This window comes from Equus caballus, chromosome 17 (assembly GCF_041296265.1).
Source record: "Equus caballus isolate H_3958 breed thoroughbred chromosome 17, TB-T2T, whole genome shotgun sequence".
In the NCBI taxonomy this organism is placed as follows: Eukaryota; Metazoa; Chordata; class Mammalia; order Perissodactyla; family Equidae; genus Equus; species Equus caballus.
In genome coordinates, this window is record NC_091700.1 from 27,763,006 (window position 1) to 27,775,926 (window position 12,921).

A 12,921-nucleotide genomic window follows, 5' to 3' on the forward strand; every position below is an offset into this window, starting at 1 on the left:
TAGCAGTTTCTTTTCTTTTTTTTTTTAAAGATTGGCACCTGAGCTAACATCTGTTGCCAATCTTGTTTTTTTTCTTCTTCTTCTTCTCCCCAGAGCCCCCCAGTACATAGCTGTACATTCTAGTTGTGGGTCCTTCTGGCTGTGCTATGTGGGATGCCGCTTCAGCATGGCCTGATGAGCGGTGCTAGGTCCACGCCCAGGATCCAAACCAGCAAAACCCTGGGCCGCTGAAGCAGAGCTTGCAAACTTAACCATTTGGCCACAGGGCCGGCCCCTTAACAGTTTCTTAAGTTGATATTTAATTTTTAAAAACCAGTCCTCCATTCGGTCTCGTGTCCTGGACCCCCCAAATATTAGGGCTGAGTCTGCCCCTGACTTCCCTTTCGCTTCTCAGACTCCTCTAATCCCACTCCCCAAGGCCCCATGGGCTCATTTCCCTCTTGACAGACCGCCCCTGCCAAGAATGCTGGGGCCTCACTGAGCACTTTCTAGGAGCCCCACCCCTACCCTCACCGTGACTGACATTCCACACAGCAGGATTTCCAGCAGCTCTTGGGGAGATGCTGCTCTGCTTTCCAGTTAAGTTGCCTGATTGTCCCCCGAGATATTTCTGACCCAACCAGTGGGGGATCCAGCCTTCGGCACCTCCAGCTGGTGCTGGTGGAGAACCCTCACTTCAGCAAGGACTCTTGATTCCCCATGAGGAGAGCTAAGTCAACAAGATTAGGCAAAATGAGAAATTCATTGGCTCATGGACCTGTGGGAAAAACTATGACCAGGAAATTAAAAATACCATCAGGACTGTCCTTCCATCTCTTGCCCCTGTGGTGCTGTCTGTCCTCTCTCTGAAGACCAGTTCTCTCCTCATTGCAGGAAACATGGCCACCACTTTCTCTAGGTTTAATTTGCAGCTGTAGCTCCACAAGCCAGCCTGACTCCACAAGTCCGAGGTCAGTCTGACTTCAGGTTCTCTTGGGTTTCAAGTCCCAAGTCCCCAGCAAGGGCACTTGCTGATGGATCTTGGGTCAGCACTTACCTCAGCTCAACCAACTGAGGGCTGGGGGCTGGTTCCTCTAAAAATGGCTGGTCTCGTAGAGCCACAGGGATGCAAAGGACCTGCTGTCACCAGGAGAAGAGAAGGATGCAGGGTAAACAGATGATCTTCTGCGTGTCTCCGAAAGGCTGGACTATTGATTTCCACTGCTTCAGATTATCAGACTATGCCTGTCTGTCTGCTTGGCTGCCTGCCTTCCTTGCTGACTTCTCTCCTTCTTTCCTTCCTTCCCTCCTTCCTTCTTGACCTGGTTTGAATCCTGAGGTTTCTCATTCCAACTGACTCCAGGATCCAGAGGCACAGAGAGGCCCTGGTCCAAGCTCTGCCACCAGCTTGCTGATGGGCTAGAGCATCTTATTACTTTATCCCTGAGCCTTAATGTCCTCAGCTGTTAAAAAAGGAGGGAGGAGCAGTTTGACCCCCAAACAGGTTTGCCCCTCTGTTTCAGAATCTTTAAGCCTCCTAAGCAATCAGCCTAACTCATCCAAGACCTCTTCTCCCACTCTGCTTTTTATAAACCTCTAAACAGTGGGTTTCTTTCTATTTTAATGTAGCATTCATTTTTAATCCTTGATTTTTGGACCATCACACTTAGAGTTTAATCCCCGTGATCCTGGCCTGCCTACCTGGTACTATTTTAAGTTGAGAGCTCTGTGTTAACGCTGTTTTGCTGAGGGCAGTGTTCCCTCCATTACCTAATCACTTGAGGAAATAATGCCATTATACGAAGTCAGCGGTGCCCAGAACAAAACCTGTCTTATAAATCGTGCCAAGCAGGGTTCCAGTACCTCCAGTACTGGTCTGGCCTTGTTGGCAACAGTGTAACATCTGACTTTTTCTGCCCCGGCTCCTCTTTCTGCCCCCTTCCACTCCTTCCTTCCTCTGCAGCCAGAATCCTGCTTTCCCACCTGCCCCCGTGTCCATCAAAACAGGAGCAGGGACAAGGCCGACCATTGCCCTCAGGTCCCTGTGTTAAATGGGGGCTCGTGGGGTTGGGGGAGGGGTGTTCCCTGAAGAAAAAAGTTTGAGACACACCAGATTAAAGACAGCTACATGGGTTCGTTTACCCCAGTACTTCTCCGAGCCCTTAATATTGTCAAGTGCCTGGTAAATCCCCAGGAGAAGAACAGTTTCTCAAACTCTCTTGTCCAGGGAACCCCCTTTTCAAGATGCATCTTGTGAGATGAGTGTTCCAAGGTATGTACTTTGGGAAATGCTGTTTGCTTGAACTGCAACCATCTTATGAAGGTATGCTCCATTCAGCCTCTTATATGTAAACTTTTTGTATCTAATTGTCAACTTCTTTTGCTTTAAATTTTTAAAGAGCTTCCACATCTCTTCTTTCAACTCTCCCTCCCAACAATCCTGTGAGACAAATACTATTTCTCAAAATTTACAGCTGAGGAAACTGGAGCTCAGGAGGGTCTCCTAGTCCCAGTCTCAGCCCTGGGAAGCCCGGAAGCTGGCTAGGTACATCTGATGACTCCTGATCAACATACAAGGAAACTGAGGCACAGAGAGTGTCTTAGTCAGGTCAGGCTGCTATAACAACATACCAGAGATTGGGTGGCTTCAACAACAGACATTTATTTCTCACAATTCTGGAGCATAGAAGTCTGAGATCAAGATGCTGGCAAATTCGGTTCTTGGTGAGGGCTCTCTTCCTGGCTTGCAGACAGCAGCCTGCTTGCTGTGTCCTCACATGGCAGAGAGAGGAAGCTCTGGTGTCTTCTCCTCTTCTTTTAAGGGCACTAATCCCACCATGGGGACTTTACCCTCATCTCCATCCAAATCTGATCTCCTCCCAAATCCCCTACTCCAAATACCACTGTATTGGGGTTAAGGCTTCAACATATGGATTTGGGTGGTATACCAATGTTCAGTCTACAACAGGGAGGTAACTTGTTCGAGTTCATAAGCAAGAAGGTGGCAGAGCCAAGTCTGAGCCCAATGTCACTGGATTCCTGTGTCTATCCTCTTTGTACATAAAGGACAGCATGAGGTATCATCAGACATCAGGCTGGGAGAATATGGGTGGGAAGTTGGCACGAAGGATGGGACTGGATGGGATTTGGGATGCCGATGGCTGGCATTTGAGCAGGGGCCCAGGAGAGTCTGAATCTTCCCTGCCAATAACCTCCTCTCCCATTGAGATCCCAGAGGGAGCCACGCAACAAGGAACAAGGGAAAATGGAACCAAGGTGCCATTTTATTGTTAGCTGAGATTGTTGTCAGTCCCTCAGATAGAGTGCTCCTGCAAGCTGAGCGGGGGATTTATTATAGACTCAGAGCCGGAGCAGGGCCTTCCCTCCTCCTACCCAAATCTTACCACCAGGCTTTGGTGAGCTGAAGACACTGGTGTGAGTAATCCCACCGTGAATAATGGAGTCTAATCAGGATCTTGGTCTCTAATCAGTGCTATTAGAGGAAGGGGTCTGTCTTCTCTCTTCCTTCTTCTCTCTTGGTTGTCTAGGACAACCCAAACTAGCACTGCTTGGCTAAGCCTCAGAGCACAATTTGTTTGCCTTTTTAGGATGCTTTGGTAGAAGGTAGGGGCCCATCAAGGAGGGCCCGTGGTCTTTTCTCCACTCCAAGTTCTCAGGAGAGGCTGGCTACAGCTCCTGGAAGCTTGATCAGGCCCCTCTGAGATTCAGGATGGGGGTAGGATCATTCTTCTAGACCCTGGAGGCCGCTCTCGCCAACCTGAATCCTGACTGCTCTGAGCCCCTCCCTGGGCTCATCCCTCCATCCCTCGTACCACGCCCTACCCCTGCTAATCAGGGTAAACCTGGGCCCACCCTCCCCTTGCCCTCAGTCTCAAGATCCCAAAGAGAATATTTCGCAGTTTACATGCTAGTCTGAAATAATTTGACTGGTTTGACACATCACACCTTCCCGTCCCTCCCATCCTGAAAAGCACCTTCCAGCCTCCTCCTTCGCTTCTACCTCTTGTCATGGCCACTCTCACGAAGAAAGATGTCATTTGTGTGCACCTTTATTATCATCAGAGGTATTACTAAAGGCTTAAGAATTTTAATTACTGGTTTAATTTTCCCAGATAACAACAAAGCAAGTACATTTCATCTGGGAGACTTCTCTCTGGTGAGGCAGAGACAGGAAAACATTTCCAAAAAGATGTAGGCAATATTCTTCTCATCCCTGTGGAGCACTATAGTGGACTGAGTAATGGCCACCCAAAGATGGCAAGTTCTAATCCCCAGAACTTTCGAATGTGACCTTATTGGGTCAACAACAGGAGAGACACAAAAGGAACTTCCTGTGAGGAGTTAACAGGACATTGTCAGGACGTTTGGCTAGGATTCCTGGGGAGAGGAAGGCCTGGGCAAGGGGAGATCGACAGGTGAGGGGCGATGGGAGGTGGGGCTGGGTGGTATGTGTGGTGCAATGTGTGTTTGTGTGTGTGTGTGTGTGTGTTGTACGTAGTGGGAGATGAGCTGTGTGTGATTGTGTGTGCACATGTATGTACAGCTGAGGGTGGGAAGTTGGGGGGATGGTGGGCAGGGCTACTGGGGCCAGGGAAACAGGGTATGGGACACAGAGTGTCCCTTGGGGTCACTCCTTTCCCACTGGAAGCCACAGCTCTGCTCCAACATCTCTATGGCCTCTGAGGAGGGGCTATTCACTGTCTTAGGGACCCTCTTCGACAAGCCCAGGGCTTCCCCAACCAACTGCAGAACAGCCTCAGACTGAGTTACTGCTCTCCTTGGTTGACAAAACTGGCTATAAGACCCCAACCTCTCCTCTTCAAAGAAAGCGAGGATTTATTAGCTCGTGTAGGAAATGACGCACAATGTTAGGAGCATGATGTGTGCGAGCTTCAGTCCAGAGTTGGTCCCAGTGGCCAGTGGCAGCCCTCAGCCCCGTGCAGGCCCACGTGTGCCACCATAAAACAAACCAAAATCAGGATTGGCCACATGTGGACTTCTTTTCCAAAGCTATTATTCTAAACAGGTCTTTATGTCATGCAACTTTACAGTTTCTGTGAGGAATGGGGTTTGACACCCACTGTTGGCTAAAACCCTGGATAGCATGTGAAGGGGGAGGAAGTCAATTCTTGGCTGCAGTTGATTCAAGGAGGCTCCCAAGTAGGAAACAGGGTGGGGCAATGGGACCAGAACTGGCAACACCAGATGGACAGAAGCGAGGCCCCAGGACACTCGCTGGTTCTTTCTGGTTTTGATGCTGGTGGCGGAAACACGTACCTCTAATTCCCAGGGCCTGTTTACCCAATGGGACAAAAGACAAGCGTATGAAGACCAAGATCAGGGAACAAGGAGAAAACCCTCTTCCTGTGACCCACAGAACACCCAGCTCTGGGCCTCTACCTCCAGGCTCTTGTGGGATGCATACAGGCCCTCTGTGCACAACCCACTTTTTTGTCTACACCCAGAGCTCGGGGCACTGTCTCCACTCTGGTTGGCAGGCTGTGTTTCAGCTCGGATTGCTCTCCTGACTTCCACACCCAGCAGCCCAGCGCTCGCTGGCTCTCTGCAGACACTTCAAACTCAACGTATGCCAAGGAAAACTCGGCTCTCCCTTGCTTCCCTCTCTCTCCTCTTGTGGGCTCTCCTTCGAGGGATGGCACCACTTTTCACTCCAAGACCAAAGTCAGAGAGACCTGGGAGTCAGCCTGGACTCTCCCACACCCCTCTCCCTCGCCTGCCGTTCATCTGGAGCCCACACCACGCAGGGCAGAGAGGAGCTGAAGTGACAGATGAGAACTTTGAGACTCAGGGGTGGCGAGTCTTCTGGGGCAAACTATGAGGGCCAGAGAGCCGTGCTCAGAGAAAGGGGTTTGTGAATTGCTCAGGTTATTTGTGATGACTTCCAGTGACGGGAAAGGAATAAGAACTCCCCGCTTCCCTTCATGGGATCTGGGAGGTTCTCGGCGTCTCAGTCCATCCTCATTTTGTGCAACTTTGGGGACTACCTGTGACCCATGGACTCCTAAGGCCGTGGACCAAGCATTGAAGAATCACTTCCTGTCCAGTTTCCTCCATGCTGAGTCGGGTACTGCCTATGCTCTGGGATGCTGGGGAGAACCAGGTAAAAGCGTTACACGCAGGCACACATCTCTAGCTGGGTGTGCCAAGCATCCTTCGATGCGTCTGGGAGCAGCTGCCCCTGTTCTGAGAAGTGCCCCTCCCTCCACTGCACCCGTGGCTTGAGTAGGAATGGCCACATTCTTACAGAGCTCACTCCTGGGCATAGTGCAGTCCCTAGGAGGGCACTCCTCACGAGTTTTTCCCTGACTCCTTGACATAGGGAGGTGTATGTCAGGACTGTCTGCTGAGAGACTTCCTGCCCTGTCCAGGAAGCAAGTTTGCTGGGGGACAGCAGACATCAGCAAGGACAGTGGAGAGATGTGTTATGCTCGCCCCACCAGTCCCAGTGTTCTGGAAACCCAGCCACCCAAAATTATCCACAGGCTGGTTATCCAATGCTTTTTTAATCACACGCAATCACTCTTCCTATAAAATTCCCTCTTTGAACCAGAGGACTTTAAGTTGGGTTTCTTACATTTGACAACTGAGAGGCCTGATTCGCACAGTGAAGGCAGTGACGCCTTCTGAGGCCCCAGGGCTGAACCCTGCGCAGAGGGATCTGGACAGGGAAGCACTTGTGGTGAGCGTGGCCGGAACATGTCAGCCGTGTGTGGGAAATATGTCGACTGGTTGCATGCAGGACACACTCTTATGTTCCGTTAAAACAGTGATTGTAAAGTAGAAGTCAGCTAGTCCAGGTTTTCTGTTTGTGGCTGTTAAGCAGTGGGACTGTTTCCTCCTGGATGTGCATTATCTACTAATGAAGGAGCATTTATGACCCTAACCCAAGATCACCCCAACAGTGTTTCTAAAGATGTAGTTTAACAAATACACGCCACAGAATTTATATAAACCTTTTGGTTGATGGGCCACATTTAATGCTGCTTTCCGATATGAATGGACACTGAGAATTATTTGACTAATAAAGAACCATCTTCTAATTCCTTTAACAAATCTATCCTTTAGGTAAAACACTTATGTCTAGTATAGCTGTAAAATGTCCAAAATTCTCCAGAAAAACTTACATCATTTAAAAAGTGTTGGGCTGATTATGGCAACCAAAAGAAGTGTATAATCCTTAATTGTACCCTGGATCCAAAAAGTAGCTGTAAAGGACGTTTTGGGGAGACCTGGCCTGATAACACTACTGTGGCCATGAGGACTTTCTTGGGTGTGATAATGGGCTGGGGGTTTGGGGAGAGGAGGTCCCTGTTCTCAGAAGGGGCATAGTGAAGATCAGGGGTGACCAGTCGAGTGTTCACTGCTCCATTCTTTCAATTTTTCTAAATAAAAAATGTGGAGGGATTAAAATAAGAATGCTACTCTAGTATTGTTGTTTGAAGCAAAAGGAATGTTATTAAGCAACTCTTTCAGAGAAAGTTTTGTGGTTTTTTTTGAGGAAGATTAGCCCTGAGCTAATGTCTGCCACCAATCCTCTTCTTTTTGCTGAGGAAGACTGGCCCTGAGCTAACATGCATGCCCATCTTCCTATACTTTGTATGTGGGACGCCTGCCACAGCACGGCTTGACAAGCAGTGCCACGTCTGCACCTGGGATCAGAACCCGCAACCCAGGGCCACTGAAGCAGAACGTATGCACTTAACCGGTGCACCCCTGGGCCGGCCCCAGACAAAGTTTTTATATTAGTAAACAAGACAATTCATAAACTCTGACAATCACATCTTTGCAACTGGGAAAATATTGTCCTTTGCGGTTGGACGGTAAAGTCATGACTCTCCAGAGATGTTTTTAGCACTGTCTGGCTGTCAGAACATTCCCAAGCCTGGAAGTGGTTAGCAAAGAGGAAACCCTGGGCACCCGGCAATTATAAGAAGGCCCTGAGTGTCCACTAACCCCGCTGTGGCTGGTTGGTTCACCGAGCAAGAGGAAAGGAACGCTCTGACACTCTATGTCTATTTAAAGAGCCACAATTTTCACATAAAACATGAAAGACAGGGAAAAAAAATCGCTGTGTTTGTGTGTGTGCAGTGGTGGGAGGTGAGGAGTAAACAGTATATGCTGATATTGGAGAAGAAAACTAGCAGGAGGAGATGGAAGAGGGGGCGGCCTGCGCTTATGGTACTGGGAAACCTTCACTGGCTGCCTGCTCAGTGCCAAGATCACCAAACGGTGCACGTGTACAAATTCCTTCAATCCTCACAACCACTTTGCGGAGGGAGAAACTGCTCTTATAGAGGAAATTGGCTGAGGGAGGTCAAGGTCAAGGCCGTGCTGATTGTAAAACGTGAGCCAGAATGTAAACCCAAGTATGTTTGACTTAAAAATCATGGAAGCACTTAATTTACCATCCAGCACTGCTCCCTAACTCAGCTGGAGCCAGGACCGGTACTACGGGGTTTGTTTCCCGATTCTCTGTTCTTTACATACCTTGTTTTTAATAACAAAGACGAAAGCATCTGAAAGCAGCACAGTTGTAGGAATCCTCTGGGATGGAGCACGTGTGTGTGCAGAGGAAGGTGGGTGAGCCCTGGTGGCGACGCTGGGAACGGCCCCCTAAAAGCACCAGTGCCACTAACTGCTGCCATTCAGTGGCTGCAGAGGGGCTCATTCCCAAAATGACTCAAGCCTTAAGTGATGAACACAGAAGCCAATAAAACAATGTACACAGACCTATGGAAAGGCACAACAGCCATTTTACACCACCAATCCCCCATTCCTCTAGTGAGAAGCAAAAGGAGAAGTATACAGACAGGGTAACCATAAGTGAGAACTGAAGATCTATAGCCAATGAGAAAAGGCTAAGTACCGAAAAATGCAAGTGGATGAGCCTATATCAGTTTATCTACAGATTGCTGAGAGCATCAATGCTCAGAAAATGAAACTTCAAATGCTGAAGGCTGAGATGTCCAAGTTATCACATAGGACCTGTCACATACAGTCAGTAGCCCAGTGGTTCTTCAGCTTTTACATTAGACTCATCTGGGAAGCTTTTAAAACCTCCACGCCTGGGTTCCATCCCAGACCTATTAAATCAGAAACTCTGAGGGTGGGTGTATTTTTTTTAATTGAGTTCATAATAGTTTACATCCATGTGAGATTTCAGTTGTACATTGTTTCTTGACTGTCACCACATAAGTGCTCCCCTTCACCCCCTGTGCCCACCCCCCAGCCCCTTCCCCTGGTAACCACTGAACTGTTTTCTTTGCCCGTGTACTTGTTCATATTCCACATATGAGTGAAATCATCTTGTATTTGTCTTTCTCAGTCTGGCTTATTTCACTTGGCGTAATTCCCTCCAGGTCCTTCCATGTTATTGCAAATGGGATGAATTAGTCTTTTTTGGCTGAGTAGTATTCCATTGTATACATAAACCACATCTTCTTTATCTAATCATTGGTCGATGGGATTGGATTCTTTCCACATCTTGGCTATTTTGAATAGTGCTGCAACGAACATAGGGGTGTGTACGTTACTTTGGATTGTTGGTTTCAAACGATTTGGGTAGATACCCAGTAGTAGGATAGCTGAGTCGTGTGGTAGTTCTATTTTTAGTTTTTTAAGGAATCTCCATACTGTTGTCCATAGTGGCTGCATCAGTTTGCATTCTGAGGGTGGGTGTATTTTGTTTTAAGCCCCTGAGAAATTCTAATATGCAGCCAGAGTTGTTAATCACTGTTCCTAGTCCGATATTCCATGAAAAGGCAAGCTTGTTTTTTAAATGAACAATTGGAATTGCCTAAAAAAGCGTGAAGAAATGACACACCTTGATTCCTTCTGATGCACTTTTTCTTTCTCTCTTACTTCTTTCATTTCTCCTTCTCTTCTTCCTCCTCCTCCTCTTTCTTCTCCTTCTTTTCTTTCTCTCCCCCTCCCTCTCTTCCTCTCTCTTTTGAAAAATACTGGTCTCTTCCAGGTTTGAAAACACTGGATTAAGAATATCTATTTGGAAAAGAAAAGCTTTGGTGTTTCATATAAGCATGGGTTTAGAAAACTAGAAACAGCCTTGTGAAAAAACAGCAAATCTTCACATGGTTGAATTTTATGGATAATTTCAGAGACCAGATTTTGAGTTCTCCCATGCAGCGTTTTCAATAATGCTGAACGTGTATTTCGACAGTGCTGCTCCCCTTCTCTGCCTGGGTGCGGTCATGCTAACATTTATCACCCTGCCACCATAGAGAGCACATGGGCTTTGGTGTCCATCAGATCTCAGTTCTGATCAACCTTTTAACTTGGTCAGGCTGTCTTTCACCCCACTTTCCCACCTATGAAACAGGGGAAATGATGCCCTGAGAGGACTGTTGGGAAGCCTGAGCAGGCCGCCCAGTGCAATGCCCGGTCACTGGACGGCATGCAGGAGGGGCCTGTTTACTGCCTTCTCTCTCTGAGGATCTTAAAGTTTGAAGTCACTTTTCCTAGGGCAGATGCTCTCAAGGGGCAGGGGTCATTTTTGGTTGTCACAACAGGGGCATCTAGGGGTAGAGGCCAGGGACGCTGCTAAACATTCTACAACACACAGGGCAGCCCCCCCAGCAATTATCAATCATGCCGAGGGTGAAAAACTGCCAAGAGGAGTCCACGTCAGAGACAGATCCAGCCAAACATGTTTTGTAGGCTTGGATGAGGAAATGGAGATTTGGAAAAGTTGGGTGATCTGCCTAAAAACTATAGTGCTTGGGGTGGGGGGTGGGGGGCTGGGGACAGCACAGTTTGAACCCTTGGATGTGAAACCAAATCATTTCCTACCCAAAAAGACGCTCTCTCCACCGTACCGTACCACCATCTGTCCTTCAGTAGAGTAAGACTTGCTAAGGAGCCCATGCTATACTACAACTTTGAGAAAATAAAACCACTAGTGACCGGAAAAGCTAATTATCCTAGAGCTTTCAAATATGTCACACACGCTTATATTGTTTACAAAACCACATGCAAATAGACTCAAAAATAACTAATTTTGACTGGTTGTCTCTCATGATGTACCCAAGGCTAGCAAAGCTAGACCACGACGACAAAACCACAGCTCACGTGCCGGCCAGCAGCAACAGCACAGGGGACCTTTTCCACACCCCTGCACTAGGAGCTTCACCAAACCAAAACCACTCAGTACTTTGAGGAAGTTAATCACTCTCAATATTTTTTAAGACTCAAGCTCCCCATAAAAGTATGACATAATTGTTTTGTGCTATGATTACATATAGATAGTGACATACTCCTCCACAGCAAATACCACAGGCAAGATAGAAGTCTGGATGTAAACTGAGAAGTCATAACGTCCAAGAAGTATCTTGAATGCCACTGATAAAAGTAACTCATTGATCACAGTAGCTAAAGTTTTCTTCTTTTTTGTTTTTTGGCCTTTCAAAAAGTAATAGGCTAACTTTGTAGAGTCATATTAACACTTCTTTTTGATGAGAAATCAAGGACAAAAAAAATCAAGTAAGCATTGGGGATTTAACCCAAGAAAGTAAGTTAATCATTGCTCAGACATAACCAACGTTCACGATGAACTTGACTCAAGATTCCATTCTCAAGGTTCGACTACCAAAACAACTGGACATTTTTAGAAATGTTGTCATAAAGTGACAATTTAAGTGAAAATGAAATATAAAATTCAATCCTTTGTTAAACAGAGCATTTATCCAAACTGTCCTGAGGTTTCCAGGTGGTTACTAGGTATGCATCACAACTGTGTGAGTCAATGACATTAATATGTATTATAACACAGTCAATGTGACAGTTTTCTTCCCATATCCAAAAATGCAATTCTGAAGTCTGCAAACTATAGACAGTAGAGTCATTTTTTGAAATATTGCTTCGTCTTTACAGAAACGCAATGCTACAGACAATTTCTAACCTTTACTAAAAACAAACTGATTTTGGCTAGACTGGTGCTTCCCCTGTTATCATCAGATACTATTCTGGAGTAAGTAGGAAAAAAGAAAAACATTTTCCCACTCATATTTTTAAAAATCTTTGCCTTTTGCTTTTTATGAGCTTCCCAATTGTACACAGAACACTAACCCACCTTCACCTCTCAAACAGGAAACATATCCAGTGAGCATGTATCAGTGTTCATTAGGAGAGAAGAAAAACCATAAAAGCCATAAAAGACACAAATTACATAAAAATTTAAGGTTTCTAACGGTAAAACTTAAAAGAAATTATCAAATGGGACAATGTTGACTACCTGACAAACGTTTAACATACTGAATGTTTTCTATAAAATCAACAAACATTACAAACGAGAATATTCAATTCATGAAATACAAACAGGCAAACAAATTTAAAATGTTGAAGTACACACCACACACACAAAGGAAGACAAGATACAGCAAAAGGGCTGTTTGGAGGGTGGGCTTTAAAATTTGAGTAACCTGAGTGCCCAGGTTTGGTCCCAGCTCTACTTCCTGTGTGATGTTGTAAATTACTTAACCGCTCGGGTTGTTTCAGTGACTAAACTACGTGAAGTACTTAGTACATAGTAGTTAAACAGTAGGTATTACCATAGACTGGCCCCAGTCAGATTAGTCCTCTCTTGGTGAGGGCTACCCACTCTCATTAAGGTGCACAAACTGTGGCACCTGAGTGGATGGTGTGGTTACTGTCATCTACCCTGTGTGCATGTCTTCTCCCCTCCCTACCCCCGCCTCTACTTCAATTTTGTCCTTAGAAAATAACCAGATAGACAAGATTCAATGCAGCATTATTTAGAACAGCACAAACTCCAGAAACACCTAAGTCCACCAAGACTAAGACGGGTTAAAATATTTTTATGTATGTCTTCATAATGGAACTCAGTATAGCAGTGGAAATGTAACACCTGACTATAGTAACTTATTT